Here is a 21,252-nt window from a genome sequence, read left to right on the forward strand (position 1 = left end):
AGGCACAACCTAATGGTTGTTGAAAACTCGGTAATAACCCCCAAACTCATAAAAAATACAGGATAAACAATGCCAGGAGAAAATTATGGGAAAATAGCCTCTAGCCTGTGGAAAAGTGGCTTTATCCTGAAATAATGTGAAATAACAGCGTATGCATAAAAACTTCCAGTTCACTTACATAACCACACTGTAATCTCCAGAAAGTTTATGTTTCTGTCAGTGGTGTTTGCAGTAAATCACAAGCCACCCTGATAGTCTCGGAGCTCCCTAAGGATGGGGGCAGCCCTTTCCTCACCGTTGGCCTCTTAGCAATTGCATTTAGCCCAACTCAAACTTGGTGCTCCATGAATATTTGCAGAACTGAATTCCAAAAGTAATTATTTGCTTGATAAATCTATTTCCTCTCTCCAGCCCGGTGATTCTCAACCAAGGGTGATTTTGTTTCCTGGTGGGTGTTTGGTAATGTCTGGAGATATCTGGGGTTGTTATAAGTTGGGAGAAGGAGGGGGCCGCTCCTGGCATCTGTTGGTCGGAAGCCAGGGAAGCTGCTAACATTCCACAGGGCAACAGACAGCCCACAGCCAAATGCCAGCAGTGGTGGGCTTGCATTATCTATGCCTCTGCTCCCAGCACCCAGTGAGCTTCCTGTTGAGAAGTACTGTGCCCAGATGTCCTCAGGAGAACTGTCGTGTCCACATATCCATTTGCTGGGGCTGCCATAGCAAAACCCCACAGACCCGGTGGCTTAAGCAACAGACACTTATTGTCTCCCAGTTCTGGAGGCGGGAACTCTGAGATCAAGGTGTTGGCAGGGCTGATTGCTCCAGAGGGCTGGGAGGGAGAATCTGTTCCACACCCCCTCTTAGTCCGTGGCTGATGGCCGGCGATCTTTGACATGCCTTGGCTTGTGGAAGCATCACCCTGACCTCTGCCTCCATCTTCACATGGCATTTTCCCTGTGTGCGTGCCTCTGTGTCCAAATGTCCCCCTTTCAGAAGGTCGCAAGTCATATCAATGACCTTATCTTAACTGGGTTATCTGCCAAGACCTTAGATTCAAGTTAGGTCACATTGGCAGGCACTAGGGGTTAGGACTTTGCTGTCTTTTGCGGGGACACATTTTGGTCTGATAACAATCCCTTTTCCTCCAGCCCTGCAGCTCATATCTGCTATTTCTCCCAAGCACTACACTGTCATGTTCTCTTCCCACCTACAGCCTCTTGGCGTCCTCTTGGGCACTCCAGGACAAGACCCTCTAGGCCAGTGGTCGGCAAACTCATTAGTCAACAGAGCCAAATATCAACAGTACAACGATTGAAATTTCTTTTGAGAGCCAAATTTTTTAAACTTAAACTTCTTCTAACGCCACTTCTTCAAAATAGACTCGCCCAGGCCGTGGTATTTTGTGGAAGAGCCACACTCAAGGGGCCAAAGAGCCGCATGTGGCTCACGAGCCGCAGTTTGCCGACCACAGCTCTAGGACAAGCTTCCCACCTTCAGCCTTGACCAGATCTGGCTCCTCCAGCGCTCTACCTTTGTACTTGTCTTTCTGTCTGTGTGAGGGCAGCCTCCCTCCCTCTCTTCCTCCCTCTATCCCTCCTTCCTTTCCTTCCTTCTTTCCTTCCCCACCAGGAACTTTGTCCTTACCACCAAGACCCTGGAGCATCACCCTTTCCACTCTTCACTCCTGCCCTGTCCAGTCCCCTATGATGGTGAGCCCAGGTTGTGTCTACAGCCCAGAATTCACTGACTCCCCTCCCAGACCACATTGAAGAGCACAGGTAATATCTCATCCATGTTCCTGGCAAGAGCAGACCCGCAATGAATAACTGTTGGACTAGGTTAGTGAATTCTGTTTCATCTCTTCCAGAAATTTGTCCCTCCCAATATCTGAATAGGATGCTGTGGAGCTGAGGAGGGCATGTTCCAGGTCAGAATGCCTTGTCTCGAGTCCTTGCCCACCACACTGACTCACTGTGCAATCTTGGGCCAGTCACGTTGTCCCTTTGTACTTCAGTTCGCTCATCTATGAAGGGAGATGGTTGAAGTACCAACCTCACAGGCCTGTTGTGGGGATGAAATGAGTGCAGGAATGTAAAGGATTTCAGAAAGCTCCAGAAACATGCTAAGCATTTGCCAATGTGGCCACTATCATATTTTAGTACAACCCACGCTTCCCCTACCTCCTCTCTCAGTGGCTCCATTCTGCTTCTAAACATGCCCAGATCTCCCTCTCGGTATTAGTTTCCAGTTGCAGCTGTCACACATTACCAGAAAGTCAGTGGTAATTTGAAACAACACAAGTGTACTTTTTCACAATTCTGGAAGACTGAAGTCCAGAATGGGTCTCAGTGGGGTAAATCAAGATGTCAGCAGGGCAGCATTACTTCTGAAGACTCTCAGAGACAACCCCCTTTCCTGCCTCTCCAGCGTCCAGGGGCCCCCACATTACCTGGATCACGGCTCCCCTCCCCATCTTCAAAGCCAGCAGCCCAGATTCTTGACCTCTCTGATTCTGCCCCCACCTTGGTCATCACACCTCCTCTCTGGCCTTCGTCTGAGATTACACTGTGCCTTCCAGCATAAGCCAAACGAACTTCCATCTCCAGATCCTTCACCACACCTGCAAAGTCCTTTCTGCCACGTAAGGTCCCATATTCTCAGGCTCAGGGGTTAGGATGGAGACTTATTTTGAGGGGGCCATGATTCCACCAACCATATTCTAAAAATATTCAGCCTGCACGATGGGTTTGGAGCCGGTAAACATGTGTTTATATTCAGGGTCTGGCCTTGCATGGGACATGGGACTTCCCTGAGCCTCATCTGTCCTCTGGAAATAGGGATGAGCAATCCTGCGGCGAGGAAAGGACAGCAGGAGGGCTCTGTGCCTGGCCAAGCACATTCTTGGGGACTAGTGGTTGTTAGAATGACTTGTTGGTTTGACTCCTCTGTGTTATTCTCCCCACGCCTTGCCCTTCCTTTATTGCCTGAAGCCCATAGCCTTGTCTGAAGCAAAGAATGCACCTGACCACCCAGTGAGACCCTCTGCCTTTGCGTTTACCGTGTCGCCTGGGCTAATTATGTTTGGGCAGGATTTGCTTTTTGTTTGCTTAGCAGACTTCATGAGGCATTTCCGAGTTCTCATAGCGCTCCACAGGCAGTTCTCTCTTCAAAGCAAAGACGCTGTTTGTTGGGTCGGTTTACCTCCTGTTCATTAGTCTTTCCTCCGGAGGTCTCAAGTCTCGAAAGAAACATTCACGGAGATCAAAACCCGGGCATCTGGAAACCTGGGGGCCTGTGGAGGGATTGGGCACACTCGCGGGGTTCTGATGGAACTCCAGGAAGGAGAAAAAGCAGACTCAAGCAGAAAATGGGAAAAGAGAAATGCTAAGGGGAGTCTGGTGAGATGATTAACCCACATTTGCAGTTCAGGCATTTTTGTCAAACTCCCAGAATAATTTTGGGAGTAGGGCACAGAGCATATCTTTAAGGGCAAACCCTGGATTTTCTGATTCATCAGCTCTGGAAAGAGCTCTACCATTGACATTTCTACCAAGTTCCCAGGTGATGCTGATATGGGCAGGGGGCGGGGGGGGGGGGCAGTTGCATGCTGAGGACCACTGGGCTAGTGAGGTGAGATGTTTGTCCCATGTGAGAAATGTTGTCTCGTGTCTCGGGACCCTTTCCAGCCCTATGACTAACCAGACAGATCAGATTTCGTACTGCCAGGAATGTCTGGATAACTACAGTAAGTACTTTCCAGGTATAGGTTCTGGTCTGCAAAGAGTTTGCAATCCAATCAGAGAGAGGAAAATTGCATGCCAGAGAAGCAACTAGAATTTCATACCCTCCAGACTACAAAACGGAGCTCGGGCTTCACTTTCTATGTGAAGCATGCCTGACCACAGTCAGAACTCGTACCTTTTTATCCGCAGTGTGTCTTGGCCGCTATCTCTCTTCATCTGGCCCTTGTCGAACACTGTGTATGAAGTTATGTTCCCTCTCTCTCCTTCACTCGGCTTAATATGCCCGAGGTCTAGGATCTCACGCTATGCCACTTAGGTGCATATAATAAGTGCTTGATAAATGCCTGAGAAGTGAATGCATACAGGAAGGGTCAAATAACTAAAGGGGTCAATAAGCTGAACCAGAAGTCCCCTGAGGATAAGGAATGTGCGTTCCTCCCAATGGAGGAATTCCCCTTTATCAGGAAGCCTTTCTGGGCATCCTAAAGAAAGGAACAACTCATTATCCAGGATTGAGTCACATGGCCAAATCTAGCTCAAAGGATGCTGGGAAGAGTAGTATGTTTTGTTTGTTTATTTGCTTGTGTTCCTATAGAGCAGATGTCCTCAAACTACGGCCCACGGGCTACATGTGGGTGTTTTTGCTGTTTTGTTTTTTTATTTCAAAATAAGATATGTGCAGTGTGCATAGGAATTTGTTCATAGTTTTTTTTAAACTATAGTCTGGCCCTCCAACGGTCTGAGGGACAGTGAACTGGCCCCTGTTTAAAAAGTTTGAGGATCCCTGCTATAGTGTAATAGAACAAGTTAAAAAGAAGGAAGGTAGAAGTGGATATGGGGCCGACAGCTAGCAGTGGCTGCCAGATGAGGAATGGGATTTTGAAGGATGGAGGGGAACCAGGCAGGAGAACCAAGGTAAACAACAATGTCTATCTGCCTCCAAGGCCCCTGAGAGGATGAGGAAGGCCTAGGTCCCTCCAGGGGTTATTTAAGAATAAAATATTGCAAAAACAGGGTTTCTGAAATTGTATTATATTCACCTATTTTTAAAGGTAGCAAGGTAGCATTTTTCATTTGTTTCCACAGTTATAGGCTGTGTGCCACTTTGTAAAAGTACTACAAGAGCACAAGGCCACGGTCACATTTAACACTCCCTGCGAAAGCAAGGTCCAGGCCAGTGGCGCTGTGTCCATACTCCTTCCACCGTCTGCCATGGCAAGCTACCACGTTGTGTGATATTGTCCTTTTAATCAGTGTCCCCCACCAGACCCTGACAACATTGACATCAAGCTCCCCAACCCAACCCTACCCTCCACTCCCAACCTCGGATTCCTCACTGCCCAGCACCTGGCCCAATGTCAGGCACCCAGCCCAGTCTCTGAGGGAGAGATTCTGAGTCAGCAGCACCTCCTGGGATTCTCCCTGAGTGACTGCAATTCAGAGGCCCCTTGGGGTGCCCTACGGCCAGCGGGTCTTTCTCTGAGAGACGCTTTGTGCCCTGGGCTCTATGCCAGGCTGGGCAGGATCCTCCCTCCCTGGCATCTTCTCCTACACAGAACTTCTGGGCAGCCAGCAGGGAAGTCCGCGGTGGGAGGCCATGGCGTGCGAAACGCACGGGGACAGCAGGCATGCAAAACTACTTCCCGCCCTGCATGTGGCATAATTGTATTTTCAGGAAGGGCCCATCCATTAGGCAGGTGCAGGTCCCAACTGTGTAACTTCTATAAAGGAAGCACTAAAGGCCTCTCGGGGTGAGGGATATTATAATTACGGATGATTTATGCTCTCCGCCTAATGTATACATTGCACTTTGGGAGAATGTTCTACTTGATGTGGCCAGAAACATTAAGCAAAAGCAGAGCCGCGGCCTGGGTAGAAACTCATCTTTGGTTTTCCGTCCAATCTACCCAGGGTAAAGTATTTGCAATGATATGTCTGCATGCTGCTGTGAAGGAAATATGAACATAATAAGTGCATTTCTGATTCCAGACCGATTGTAATTTCCTTCTAAAATACCGCGCTGGTTTAGCATGTTTATTCCTCGGTGGAATGTTGGCGGCATATTGCGGTACAAAGAAAATAATAAGAATACGTAATAATTTCCGGGCTCAGAGGGACCTTAGTGGTTATCTAGCCCAGGGTGTCCCAACTCAAATCACAGTGTCGACTGGTAAGTGATCTGACTTTTATGACTCGGAAGCCAGCCGTCAGAGAAAAGAGGAAGAGGAGGAGGAAGGAGTGAAAGTCCATAAGGAGGGAATGCAGCCTCTTTGCCATCTCACCCTGGTTGAGAACAGGCAGACACAGGTGTGAGTCCTACCTCCACCTACTCACTTGGGCCACCTTTGATAGATCACGGAATCTCTCTGGACCTCGGTGTTCATGTTCCCTGACCCACGTGCTTTGAAAGACCCAAACTCAACATGTCAGAGTTGAGAGTAAGGAAGAGTGACTGCAATTCAGATTGATTGAGAAGGTGCCAACGGAGAAGATGGTAGACTTAATGGTGCCTCAAATCTGCCTTGCTCGCTGGACCAGGTGAAGGGTTTTAAGGGGTGGGGGAACAGGTGTGCAGAAATGCTGGTGGGGCAAGTTTTAATTGGAGCACCTGGGAGCTTGGCCATTTATGGTAAAGGGGCGTCAACACCACACCGGATCTTGCTGGACAATAGCCCTTTGCTTCCGAAAGGGCTCCTCTGGTGTTCAAGTCCCAGTTGTGTCCTGGCCGTTTGGTTCCGTGTGAGGGTGGGACTTTGATTCCTGGTGCAGCCAGTTCTGCCCTGGCCCTTTGGTTCCGTGTGTGGGTGGGGACTTTGGTTCCCCATGCAGCCAGATGGATGTCAAAGTTCTCTCCTCTGCATGTGCTTTGGCCACATGACTTTCAGTCTTGGCCTGTTGTCTCTGAAAAGCAACTCAGTATCTCCTTAAATAGGATGGGACCATTCTGAGCTGGTTCTGCAGTTACACTCAGCTCAGCAAAAAGGGGATTGTGCTCTGCACCGAATCCCAACGTGGGCCAGGAGGAGTTTTTTCAATCCAAGCTCTTCTCCAGCACCCAGGGTGTCCTGCCTTTCAACTCACTTCAGACACCACCTACCTGGAGTCAGTGTCACCTCACACAGGTTCAAGGCTCAGTCCCACAAGACTGTTCCTTCACACACACATTAGACTCAGATATCCAGTCAAGGTGGTCACCTATGCTTCTGACCAACAGGCTCTGGATTGGAGACTCCCGAAATATCCACCTGGAGTTCAATTAATTTGCGAAAGGGGCTCATAGGCTCTCAGAACTCAGGGAAACATTTCACTTGCTAAACACCAGTTTATTGTAAGAGGATGTAACTGGGGGTCAGCCAGGAAGAGATGCGTAGGGAAAGGCATGGAGAAAGGGCACAGCTTCCACACCACTCTTCCCACATCCCAGGTGTTCCCCAGCCTGGAAGCCATGTGCGCCCTGTTCCTTTGGGGTTTTTTGGAGGCTTTATTACTTCATTGGTCATTGGTGGTGGATTCAACCTTCAGGACCTGTCCCCACCCCCAAAGTGGGTGGAGGCTTGGGAATCACAGGGTTGGTTCTCCAGGCAACCAGCCCCCCTCCTAAATGAAGACCTCACATCACTCATTAACATAACAAGAGACCCCTTTGCTGCTCTAATCACAGGGGCCATTCCAAGGTATTTAGGAGCTCTGTGCCAGAAATGGGTGTGAAGACCAAATATCCATTTCTTATTATAAATCAAAATATTATTGAGATCAAGACAGCCCTCCCCTCACATGCCTGCCAGAGCAATAATTGGGATAATATATGCAAATTATCACCCAGACAGTGGCATTGTCAAGGAGAAAAGGGGCCTCAGGTGGTGAAAGTTAGCCTTGCTCATCCACAGACAAGGATCGCAGAGTAGTCATCAGTTTGCTATATAAGAACTGTGTTCTGAAGGAACTTGCCCAAGGTCATCCAGTTAATTAGTGAGGGAGCCATGCTCTAGCTAGCCAGGGTCAAGGTGCTGGTATTTGTGTAGCTGACACCCAGAGATGGTTCTCCTTGTTCTCCTCCAGCTGGATGGGACCTGGTCCTAGGCACTTGCTGGAATTCCACCCAAAAAAGCCCTTTAATTGTTTTACTCGCTGTGTCTTAAACTAAGGCAGGAATCTGCCTGTTCCTCCCCAGGGGATGCAGTTGGCTCTACATAGAAGGAAGGACATGAATTTCAGTTTCCTAGAATTACTTTGGTGAAGTGTCACATTCACACTTTTTGCCAGATCCACATACCACATTAATTAGTATTGTCTTACTATTTTTTTTCTTTAGTTGCTACTTTTTAAAAATTACCAAGTTTGCCTTAGCTGGTTTGGCTCAGTGGAGAGAGGATCTGCCTGCGGACTGAAGGGTTCTGTGTTTGATTCAGGTCAAGGTACATGCCCAGGTTGCAGGCTCAATCCCCAATGGGGGGCATGCAAGAGGCAGCTGATCAATGATTCTCTCTCATCATTGATATTTTTCTCTCCCTCTCCCTCTTCCTACCTCTCTGAAATCAATTAAAATATTAAAAAAATAAAAATTATCAACTTTGCCCTAAATGTAAACAATAACCTATTCTTTAAGTACACTTGTCTTTATTAAGGTAAAATTCACATAACATGCAATTAACCCTTTATATATATATATTCTTTTTTATTTCAGAGAGGAAGGGAGAAGGAGAGAGAGACAGAAACATCAATGATGGAAGAGAAACACTGATCAGCTGTCTCCTGCACACCCCACACTGGGGATTGAGCCCATAACCCAGGGATGTGCCTTGACTGAGAATTGAACCGTGACCTCCTCACTCATAGATTGATGCATAACCACTAAGCCACGCTGGCAAGGCAGCAATCAACCCTTTTAAAGTGTATGATTCAGGGACCTTTCATGTATTCCTGAGGTTGTGAAACGACCAACTCTTTCCAGTCTCACAACAGCTTCATTACCCCAAAGAACAACCAGTACCCATTACAGTTATCACTCCTCATCCTCTCCTTTCCCCTTTCCCTGGATAACCTCTAATCTGCTTTCTGTCTCTAGAAATTCGACAGCTTGAATATTTCAAATCAAAGGAATCACACAATGCAGACCTTTTAGAGCTGGTTTGTGTCACTGAGTATGTCTTCAAGGTTCACCCAGGGTTCAGCATGTATCAACACTTGATTCGTTTTCGTGGCAGAATAGTATTCCATTCAATCTATTGACGGGCATGTGAGCTAGTTCCACTTTTTGACTTGTCTGATTAATGCTGCTGTGAACATTCATGTGCAAGTTTCTATGTGGACATATATTTTCATTTCTCTTGGATATATACTTTGGAATGGAATTGCTGGGTTATATGGCCTAATACACTTTTGATTAAATACACTTTTTTAAAATTGTCATTCAGAATTATTGGTGGCACATATACAATTAAAGAAATGTCACAACAATTACTACCAACATCCTTCTAAGGTTTTCCTCTTGGTAATCCTATAAAGCAGCTTATAGTCTCCCTGGAAACATCATCACAAGTTTTCCTGGTCACATTCTCACCTGCCACAATCATATTAATTTCTACTGGCAAACACTTGTGCATGCTGTATTTTCTTCTAGCTCTTTTCCTCCCCCTGAAATCATACCCATCCTTGAAGGCTGTGTGTAGGATCCTACCTGGACCACGGTTTTCCCCTTCTGCTGGCTCCCAGACTCCACAAGTCCATTGAAAATAAGGAAGGCATGAGGTCTGTGCCCACTGATAATTTTGAGGATTTACTCAGAGTTAGATAGTGTGGTGTGTGTTTACAGGGGCACAGTGTCGTGTTATAAATGAAAGTATAGATACTAACATAATCTATTGAGGTTAATTAAAAGGTGAACACCTGGAGTTTCATAGAAATTCACTACCTCACCCTTGTATCAATCATGTTGACTTGGATGACTGAATATATCATCAAGCCCACCCTGCTATCTCCCTCTGCAGAAAGCTTTGTAGTTCTTTTCATTTTCACTGCACACGCTAGTGCCAATAATAATAACAATAATGTCAACTATTTATCCGGTAGCAACTGTTACTGATATGAGTATTTTATTTGCCTGATTTCTTTTCATCTTCATAACAACACAGCACATCTACCCTGTCCTACACAGCAGCCCGCAGCCACATGGGCTGTTGAGCATTTGAAATGTACATGTTCCAAACTGAGATGTGCTATAAGGGTGAACTACATATAAGATTTCACAAACCTAATATACAAAAATGAATGAAAAATATTCATAGTGTTTATTTTATTTTGCTTCTGATCTTTTTCTTTTATTTAAATTATTTTTATTTTTCCCATCAACATTTATCCTACCTATACCTTCCTCCACCTTCACCTTTCTCCCGCATTAGTTGTTATTTTAATTAAATGTTGAAATAATAGTTTTATTATAAGGCATTACATAAAATATATTATTAAAATTAATTTCACCTGTTTCTTACTTTTTCTTGGTGTAGCTACTAGAAAATTTAAAATAGCATATGTGGCTCACATTTGTGGCTCATATTATATTTCTACCTAGTAGTGGAAAATGATGCTGTAGAGTACATATTAACCCCATTTTACAGATCAAGAAATTGAGGTTTAGTTCACCAAAGTCAGGATAAAGAGTAGACCCAGGATTCTAATTTGGATTGGAATAACGTTATCTAGAATGCTTTATTCAATATATCTTTCATGATTGGTTGTTATTAGTAAGTACAGCACATAAACTGAATGTAACTCTCACCCCTTCTATGTTCCTTCATATGATTAACAAGTTAGTTTCCACTCCAGTGTTCGGCAAAATCATTAGTCAACAGAGCGGCAAACCGCGGCTCTTGAGCCGCATGTGGCTTGAAAGCCGCAGTTTGCCGACCACTGCACTATTCCTTTGCAAGACTTTCATGAATCTTTCAAACAACAACCCCATGATTCTGAATTGGCCTCATACTGATTCTAGACATCACCTCTCATGATACAAGATACAGTCTATCCACTCAGAGCTACTTGATTTCACAGTGTACCCATCTGCATCTTCCAGAAATTAGCATTCTTATTATCTTTCCAACTAGTAATTTTTTCAAATGAATTTTTGTTGTTGTCTTGTTTTTGAGATCCCAATTAAGCATGGACTCAGTCTCTGTTCTCAATTGGTATTTAAATAGAAACCCCAGTTACAGCCTTGGTCCCTAGCCTTTCAGCAAAGAGCCTGCCCTGGCTACAGTTAGATTGTATTAAGGGTGCATGTTCAGAGCAAACACACTCCACAGAGGATATTGCACCTTGGTGACCAAGCCTGTCTGGTGAATGAGTACATACATGAACCATGGTTTCTGCACATGAGTGTAGCTCTCTATTATATAAAGAAATTCAAATGCTTTCGTTCTTGATGCATTCCATTTGGGGAATTCATCCCTTTCTGTTTCCTCCTTCTTTGCATCTGAAAGGACGGCAGTTGGTAGAAATCTTCTCCAAAGGAAGACCCATGCTAGTAAAGCTCACTTCCTCAGTGCAGCCCTCTCCTGACATGAGAGTTAGGGAGATCTAACAGGAGCTCCTCCCTGTCCCTGCGCCCAAGTGAGAGTTAAGACAGTTCAGACAGAATGTGCTCTTCTCACTGCAGGGACTCTATGCTATTGAAGGGTAGACTCTCTCCTGCTTCAGTGGGAACATCAGCACCCCTTTTGGAAACATTTCACAGCCTCAGAGTCCTTGTCCTCCAGCAGCCGACACTCAACTGCCTCTCACAGCAATGTCCTGGGGAGGACTCCATGTCAGGAATCCTAGAAAAATACAAGGGAGGAAAGACAGCTGGCACAAATCTACAGAAGGGCCCGAGTCCTGGGTATCTCCCTAGTGCTTTGTTTTTTTAACCTGGGTCTCAAGGTAGCCTGCATGAGACACACTTAGGAATTTGTTAAAAATGCAGATTTGAGGACTCCAGCACAGACCTACTGAATCAGATCACGGGGGCTTGGAGCCAGTGCATCTTAATTTTTATCAAACTGCCTGGGTTATTCTGTTAGTATAGATAGCTACTTATTAATAAAGACAGCAAAGGGAATCAAATTTTGTTAAGCATAATAAACTAGGGAGCATAAGCCTGTTTGCTTCATTGGGAAGTTACAGCTTCATGCACTCCCCAGGGCATCCTCTGCCCCCAGGACATAGTCCCCTGAAGCAGGCATACCAGGAGAGGAGCAAAACTAGCAGGAGAAATTCCTCTACTGGGCTCATGCCCAATAGAAGTCAAGATGGCAACCATAAAGGCCTGTCAATCTTGCCCAGAAAAGGATCGGATTGGATACGGGACACAGAACCCAGGAAAATCTAGGAAATAGATTGGTTAGGGGATGGACCTATCAGAAGCCCACAAAAGCCTAGGAATGCCACTGGTCAGTTTAAAGAAGCACCTGGCCCATCCCAAGCCTGAGATAATATACTCAGCCTAGTAAGGAAGCTCTCTTTTTCACCCAGTTACATGAGCTCACCCCCTTCATTTGGCCATTTTTGTAGCACCATGCGGGTTAAGCAGCCGCCTGGGCCTGTGGCAGGCCATGTGGGCTCCAAAGGACTAAGCTTTACTATGACACAGAATCTCTGGATTCTGGGCTTGATGAAGACAAGGCTGGACCTTTTTCATGGAAGGACAGATGGAGATGAAACATTGGGATCGTGGGGGCAGCCGTCTATTTCCACCCAGATCAATCTTACCAAGCCACAGCGTTCTATACATGGGTCCCTGGAATGAGATCCTTGCAACTCCGTGAAAAAACATAATTTCCACCCGCAAGAATTCCAGTGCCTGCTCCTGTGTATGAATGGTGATTGTAGGAGGACTTCATAGAAACTGGGCTGAACTGTCTTCAATCCAATCGAATTAATTATTAATCGCATACATGTCTGCCTGGACCCCGGTTCACAACTTTCATGCTGCAATTCCCTCCTAAAGTCCAGAGGCACCCTTTAACGAATGGTAACCTGGGACAGAAACATGAGTTATTTACTTATTTCCCCAAACCCCCTCACCCTTCTCAGGGAAAACGTGGCTGTATGTCACTGAGAATCCCACCCAGTGGGAGACATCTGGGGTCCTCCCCAAGGAAGGAGCTTTTCCCTGCCCTCAGAATGCAGGCAGGATGTAGCACTACGTTCACATTTATATTGTGGTGAATAATTAATCATGGATGGGCCCAGAAATATGCATGAGCATTGACTGCAGGCACGCTCAGTCAATACACAAGTATTTTTAGTGCCATAAATGCAGACTTAGCCCTTACCTTAAGTAAAAGATGGCAAAGAAAGAGGAGGACCTGGTGGATGGGAAGAGGAAAAAGACACTCTAATGGGGTATAAGGGGTCTTATTTTAAATACCATTTCCCCATTTAATAACAACAGCTAATGTTTATTGAGTGATTCCTATCTATCATATAGCCTACACATTAATTTATCCAAATTAATCCCTTCAAACAGCCCTGTAGGGTAGTTACTATTATTAGCTACTTTAAATAGATGAAAAAATTCTGAAGCACAGAGGTTGTGGTAAACTCCTGGACATCACACAGCTCATAAGTGTGGTTAGTCTGGGACTTGAACCACGGAATTGCAGACCAGAGCCCACTCTCTTAAACGTGTCTCTGCAGTTTCTCTGCCTTGATGCTTGTTTATTTTGTGTTTGTTTTTTAATCTTGTATTTTCCAATAAATGACTAAAAATCCTATGGGTTTCATTGACAGTGGAAGGTGGAAATCTGTATTGATTATTGTATTAGTCAGGATTCTTCAGAGAAGCAGAACCAAGAGGATATATGTAGACATACAAAAGGAGATGTATAATGAATAATTGGCTCATGTGATTATGGAGTTCTGAAAAGTCCCAGTCTGCCTTCTGCAGGCTGGAGGCCCAGTGGTATAGTTCCAGTCCAAGTTCAAAAGCCCAAGAACCAGGAGCACAATGTCCCAGTGCAGGAGCAGAAGGATATCCCAGCTCAAGCAAGAGGGCAAAGTCCTCTGACATTTTGTTCTGTTCAGTCCCTGAGGAGAGTGGATAAGGTCCATCCACACCCTCACCCAAACCCACACCCACACCCACACCCACTCCAATCTCTGTCTCCATATTCACATAGCCTTTTCTTCTGTGTCTCTTTGTGTCCTCTCCTATTTTTTACAAAAACTAGTCATTGGATTTAGGGCCCACCCTAAATCCAGGATGAGCTCATCTGGAGATCTTTAATTTCATTACATCTGCAAAGAACTTATTTCTTTGATGTAACTTCATTACATCTGCAAAGATCACATTCCCAGGTACCAGGGGTTAGGACTTAGACTCTGTCATTTTTGAGGACACTATTCAACCCTCTCCAGTGTTTACCAGAGAACATATTCTGGCTTCGCTGGGTGAATTTGCACTTTACTAAATTCAGTGCAACATCTCAGGTGGTATGCTGGTTGTGGTGAAGCCCACAGAATCCAGGGTTTGGCAACCTTGGTTCAAGTTCCAGCATCATTCTCTATTTGACCTTGGATAGGCTTCCCAAATTCCCCACAGTGCCATCTCTTCATTTGGGAAATTATGGTATTAATCTTGACTTCACTAAATGCATGCATTTTCTATTCTGTGTTGCAAATTGCCACACATTTAGTAACTTCACATGTATTTATTATCTCACAGTTTAAATGGGGCAGGAGTTTGGCAGAGTTTAGCTGGATCCTCTGCTCAGGGTCTCATGAGGCTGCCATGAAGGTGTCCTGGGGACTGAGTCTCCTCCAGGGTCTTGACCGGGAGAGGCCTGCTTCCAAGCTCATTTGGATTATTGACACAACTCATTTCTTTATAACTGTAAGTCTCAGGGCCCTGGATTCTTGCTGACTGTTGGCCAGAGGCATCTCTCAGCATCTGGAGGCTTCCTTTAGCTTGTAGAGGCCGCCCACACAGAGATAACTGATAGATCTTATAATCCCAACGTGAGTTTCCATCACCTTTGCCACCTTCTATTGACTGAAAGCAAGTCATAAGTCCCACCCACTTTCAGGAGGAGGAAATCATGCAAGAGCATGAACATCAGAAGTCAGATATCATGGAGGGTCAGTCATCTTTAATTCTGCCCACCATACTGAACTACCTCATGAATTAGAATAAGCACACAGCTCCTAACAAAATGCCTAACTCCTACTTGATATTTATTGCATATAACTGCTGTTATCAACCAGTAGTTATAATTTTCACTGCTCTGATTTCAGGGTCTCCACATACCTCCACATAGGCTGTGCACTGCGCAACTCCAGGGGGCGCCATATACATAAAGCAGGATGTGAATGGAGCCCGTCGGATATGTGAAACTCAATGGTTCTTGCTATGATAGGGAGGTCTAATGCACTGGAATAGACCTCCAAATGGCCTGATATAAACTGTAATTGATTTAGAAGTTGGAAAGTAGTGGCTTTGGGTCTGACTGTTGAACAGTAATGACATATCTCCTTGAGTGCTGGCCTGTGCATGCTGACTTTTAGAACCCCAGCCAGCACAAGGCAGCAAATGCAGTCTTTTGCTCTCTGCACTAGCAGACTGTAACGCCTCTTCCTGAACTTCAGGGTGGTTGCCAATCATTTTGCTTGTTTTCCTTGCAGTGTTTTTCCTACAATTGGCATCCTTTGTTTTTCTATGTCTGTGTTTGAATTCCCAGAAAAGAGCTGGCTTCTTTTTTAAGGGATAAATGAACTTGTGATTCTTTTACTTGCTGCTGTTGAATGTGAATTTTATAGGCACTCTAGGCCAAGTGAGTGTTGGGTGAATTTAGGCCACCTTTGAATGTTATAGCATCCACCACTTCAAAATTTTGAAAGCCTTCTGAGAGAGTAATTGCCCTATTGTATGGTGACTAGGTAATATCTTAGGAAGCCAACATTCATCTCAGCAGGGATTATCCTATATAATAAAAGGCTAATATGAAAATCGACCAAACAGCTGAACGACTGGTCTTTATGACTCGCACTGACCATGAGGGGGCAGAATCTCAATGCAGGAGCTGCCCCCTGGTGGTCAGTGCGCTCCCAAAGGGGGAGCACTGCTCAGCCAGAAGCAGTGCTCAGGGCTGGTAAGTGCGGCAGTGGCAGCAGCACTAAGGATGTCTGACTGTTGGCTTAGGCCCGCTCCCACTGGGGAGCGGGCCTAAGCCAGCAGTTGGACATCCCCCAAAGGCTCCAGAACTGCAAGAGGGTGCAGGCCAGGCTGATCCCTCCCCAAACCCCTCCCCCCTGCCCTCAAGTGCACGAATCTCGTGCACTGACCCTCTAGTCTAGTGTTATTATAATGGTGCTGCACAACACCTTTGTTTTTAACGTTCCCATTTCGAGGTTTACCTCTGTGACATTAAGCAAGGGGGCCTGTATTTCTATATTTCCTTATGGTTATTGTTGGTGATGGCTAATCAGAATATACCCAAGTCATTTGATTTAAGGAGAGTTTAATAAACAGGTTGCTTGTAAAGCTATGGGTGGAGGTATAAAGACACCAGAGACAGTACAATATCCTCAGCTATTAAAACAGGAAATGAATGTTATCACTCCTGAGGCTGGAGAGCAGGAGAGAGAATGACCAAAAGAGATAGGAATGGATCTGGTTCATGGTGAGCTTTGGAATAAGTCCCCTGGCTTCCCTCTCCTTCTCACTTGCCAGAACTCCCTATTGGCCCAACCCAACAGCCTGCTAGTTGCTGTATCTTATTGATGATGTCTGCTGGTAATTCTCCAGGGAGCACCATGAAAAAGGATGGAGAGTGGGTCTACATGGGTGCCTGGGCGATGACAGCACACTCTCTGTCCATCACCCCTCACTGCTTCTTCCCAGCCCTTAAGGCAGTAGTGGGCCAAGGATGTGGTCAGTATCACAGACATCAAAGCCTCATAGTTGAGCATCATGATTTGGATTCCAATAAAAGTCCTGCCACCTACTAATTGTGGGGCTTCAGGCAAGTGACTTAACTTTTTTGAGCTTCCATTTCTTTATCTACAAAATTATGTAATTAATACAAGTACTTACCTCTTGGCCTTAGTATGGTAAATATTCCAATCTCCATCCCATTCCCTAAGTCCCTTTTCTCCATTTCACTTATCATCTAATATAATCTAAATTTATTATCTCAAAGTCTTTACCCTCTAACTAGAGTATAAGTTTCATGAAGAATGGGATTAGGATCTGTTTTATTCACTGACAAATCCTTAGTGGAAAGAACCATTACCTGTATAGAGTAGGCAATCAATAAATATTTGGGGGCATCAATAAATGAGAAAGTGGACACAAAGGGCTTAGCACAAGGCCTAGACTGTATTAAGGGCTTATTTTTATTAAGTATTTTGATAGCAAATATATCAAAATTTATTTTAAACACACAAACACTGGCAGACAATAGAGAATGGGAAATCTCTAGGTAGTTCTATTATTTGGAAAAGTGAATAAAATAAGCCTGCTAAAATGATCTTGGATGAGTCATGAACTTATATGATTAAGCATACTCTATTTCTATAAACAGTTTCATTTTGTCATTAATTCCGATTCATATATATATATATATATATATATATATATATATATATTAAAGAAGTCCTTAAATCCATAGTCTTGGATGTCAGATTTCTCCACTTTGTCCATAAACCAAAGCTGAAATGGTCTTTTAATTACTGAACATCTGCTCTTGGTATCATCCTTCAATGACGTAGGCACTTGAACTTAACCTTAGCTCAGAATGTCCTATATACCTCATTTTTGCTTTTCATCATTGAACCTCTCCTGTATTCAGGGTCTCTGACCTGCTCATGTATGTGGGGTTCCCATATGTATGTATGTAATTAAATTTGGTTATTTTCTCAAGTTAATCTGTCTCATGTTGATTTAATTATTAGACCATCCAGGAGAACCTAGAAGGGCAGAAGAAAATGTCTTCCTCCCCTGCAGTCCTCACCATGCGGAAATGTGTCAAGATTTCTCTTTCTCTGTGGTCAAGCATCGATTTTAGGTGCAGCAGGTAGATAAAGTTAATGACATTCTCAGTGGCCCGAGAGGCTGAGGGCCTTGGAGACCTTTGGGAAACTAGTGGGGAGGACCCCGTCAGGCTTCTGAAAGGTAATGCAGGCTGTGTGCTTATTTATACAGTCTTCTCTCTCTGGGAGCCAAGTACTGCCTTTGTCTTGAAGGTGTAGAAGACAAAGCTTTGTAGTCTGAAGGAACATCTGTGCATATTTAAGATAAAGATGCCACTTAGCTCTTCTTCCCTTTAAGAACTGGTAAAAGAGAATACACATCTTAAGGCCCCAGCATTTAAATGCTCCTTCTGGGTCCCCTGAGTTCTTAAAAGTAGCATTTCAATCTGGAGCTCTCCATCCCAGGCCATACAAAAAAAAATAAACAGATAAATAAATAAATACCCTCGTGGCTCTTTTTTATTTCTATTTTTCATTTGGAGCATCCTCCTTGCAGGTATTCCCCCAGGACTCGCTAATCTGTGTTTTTTGTTGTTGCTGGAATGTGATTGTGCCTCCTTCTCTCCCCCAAGCCTCTGGCATGTTATTAGGCAGCTTTGCCAACAGCTGCTCATCCACCACCCACTGTTATTAACCCTTGAATACCTAAAAGAGGAACCCTTTCTCTCCTCCCACACTTGAGTTTGCAGCAGAGTCATCTGGAAGGCTTCATGGGCCCAATCCTCAGAATTTCTGAATCCTTAGGCCTGAGTTGGGCTCAAGAATCTGCATTTCTAACAAGTTCTCATGGTGTACTGATGCAGCTAGTCCACCATGCACTAGTGGAAGCAGATGCTTTCCATACAAACTCATGTTAACAGGCTGATCTCCTTAAAAATGTTTCTCTTCTTTTCTTTGAGTAAGAATAAAAGCAAATGCAGAGATTTATTTCTTTTCAATTCTTTTCTTGATTAAGGTATTACATATGTGTCCATATCCCCCCATTGCCCCCCACCCCACTCCCATACATGCCCTCACCCCCCAGTGTCTTGTGTCCATTGGTTATGCTTATATGCATGCATACAAGTCCTTCGGTTGATCTCTTACCTCCCACACCCTCCCCAGCCTTCACACTGTAATTCGACAGTCTGTTTTATGCTTCTCTGCAGAGATTTCTTATTTTGATTCCTTCCTCTTTGCTCATTGCTGTCCTCACTGCCTAGAAGAGCGGCTGGCTCACAGCAGGGGCTCAGTAGCATGGTGGTGATGTCATCATCACCTGGCTTCCCTGGACCTGGAAGGGAAGTTTTAATCATCTATGTAACTCAGAGCCCTGGTGAGGCCTGGGGCATTGAAGTCTCCTGGTGAATGTTTGTTCTGCTGAATTGAGCCAATTTGGAGAGCCAGAAACCTAATTCTAAAGGAAATAGCACTATTTGGATCCCACAATAGATTATTTGAGTGTGTAAAATAATAATCTAATGCTATTGTGGTAGGCAGTTAGACAGACATGAGCAGAGCAAGGACATGGACCTAGTAAAGAAGGGCAGAAAGCCTTAGGTGCCTAGCAACAAGCAAAACTGGGAAGACAATGACCTCACCCCAGGGTAACCTTTCCCCCTCTCGCATAGAGGTGGACCTGTGGTTTAGACCCCCTGACCTTTCATATCGAGGTCATGCGGTTCAGATCCTCCCCTGACCTTTCCTCTCCTGGTATGTCTGAGGAGGAGGAGCAAGCAGCTGAAGAGTGGCCTCATGAGACCTCCCATGGACCCTTGCAGGACCACTCCCTTAAGCATTAACCCCTGAGGATAACATCTAGGCCTCAGGTGTGTTTCAGCTCCAGCAATGAGAAGCAGCAAAACCAGACAAATGATGCCATGACTGATCTCAGGAGCAGCTGCACTGACTAATGACTCCTGCCCTGGCACCGACCAATCAGTGGAGACCAGAGCTAAAAAAGCTGATGAATATTCTATTGGGACCTTCCTCTGAGACCTCTTGTAAAACCCCTACCTTTAAAAGGCCTTGGGAGGGAGGGCCCATTGCTCTCCTTCAGGGGCATGCCACGCCTTTCCCCTTACCCCCTTCTTCTCTCCCAGGTATGTTACCTTTACCGTTCTCTCTCAAGCTCCAAGGGCCCTTCTTTTGCCTCTGTAAATTGCTTCCTGAGCCAGTGTCTTCTACAGCTCACTTTTTTTTTAACCTCTGTGATTTTCTAAACAAACTTTCTCTTTTATTTGAGTCTTGGCTCTGAATTCTTTCCTAGCCTGAACTCAAGTACAGAGGTTGCTGAAATGAGGTCCGGGCTGACTCCATGGATATAACACCTGGTGCCATTTCACCGCCATCACTACAACTAATAATAGTGACAATAATTGCAATTTCCTAAAAGGCCCCCCTGAGCTGCTGCTCCACTGGTGCAGCTCTTTACCCCCACCCAAACTCTCTAGATCAGCGGTTTTCAGGCAGTGTGCCTCAAGAATTTATGAAACATGCAACACCTGACTTTAGTCAGGGGCACTGACCTTTTCCCCCTTACATTGTCAAATAAAAAAATGACAACAGCCAACACAACAATAGCCATCTGGTGTAAATGAATCAAAATTATATCTATGTTTGTTGTTGTTGTTGGATAGGCCAAAAATATCTCTCCTGCGCCACAGAATTTTAGTCATTAGTTTATGTGTTCCATGAGATGAAAATGGTTGAAATTTGTTGCTCTAGATTTATGATTTCCCCCACAATGGCTGAACCCCCAGCTGACTGGGACCTGCTAGGTACTCCGTTGTTTTCAATCCCTTTAGCAGATGGCATAATTCTTAGTGTGAGTGATTGGGATTCTTAATGTTGGCTGCACACTGGCAACATTGGCATTGCGTGGGGAGTGTTAGAAAGGATGGACGTCTGGGCACTGTCCCCAGAGAGTCTAATTTAATTGGTCTGGAGTTCCCTGGGCACTGGGCTTTTTAAAAGCTACAGCAAAGGTTATGAGCGATTGGATGAAGGGTGGAGAGGAACGGGAGGAAGAGGGAGTGGATTAAAGAGGAAGAGAGAGCCCTGATTTCTGGAGCCAGCAATTGGCACTTTCGGAGCAGAGATAGTTGAATGTTTTGCCCCCAAAATATGTCTCTTTGGCATGAGGGTAAATTTGAGCTAAAGACAATCCAGTCTCAGCAGATTCAGGTAAAGCTCTTTACCTCCCCCTCAACTGCCTATATTTCCATTGGAAAGGGGACTGTACTAGAGATACATTTATACCTATTACCAGGGACACCTTTACACCTAAGCAACTTATCTGCATATCAGGGCAGCCTTTGTTTTCCAAGCATCTCCTGTGCCCTCCTGTGAATGGCCTTCCTCTTCTGTATACTAGACCCCTACTCCTTTCCTTAGCTTAAAATGGTACATAAGCCTCAACTGCCTGACTGCCTTTGACTATTTTTTTAAGTGTGCCCCCCTTTTTAAAATTGATTTTAGAGAGAGGAAGGGAGAAAGAGAGAAACATGGATTCATTGCCTTCC

General features: G+C 45.0%; 1 protein-coding gene across 5 annotated transcripts in view; it reads left to right on the forward strand.

The window, feature by feature from the left end:
* RBFOX1 (RNA binding fox-1 homolog 1) overlaps positions 1–21,252 on the forward strand; it is a gene marked incomplete at both ends in the record, with an annotated part of 1,044,696 nt that overhangs the window by 340,970 nt on the left and 682,474 nt on the right. The window lies entirely within an intron of this gene.

Source organism: Cnephaeus nilssonii, assembly GCF_951640355.1.
Source record: "Cnephaeus nilssonii genome assembly, chromosome: 2".
Taxonomy (NCBI): domain Eukaryota; kingdom Metazoa; phylum Chordata; class Mammalia; order Chiroptera; family Vespertilionidae; genus Cnephaeus; species Cnephaeus nilssonii.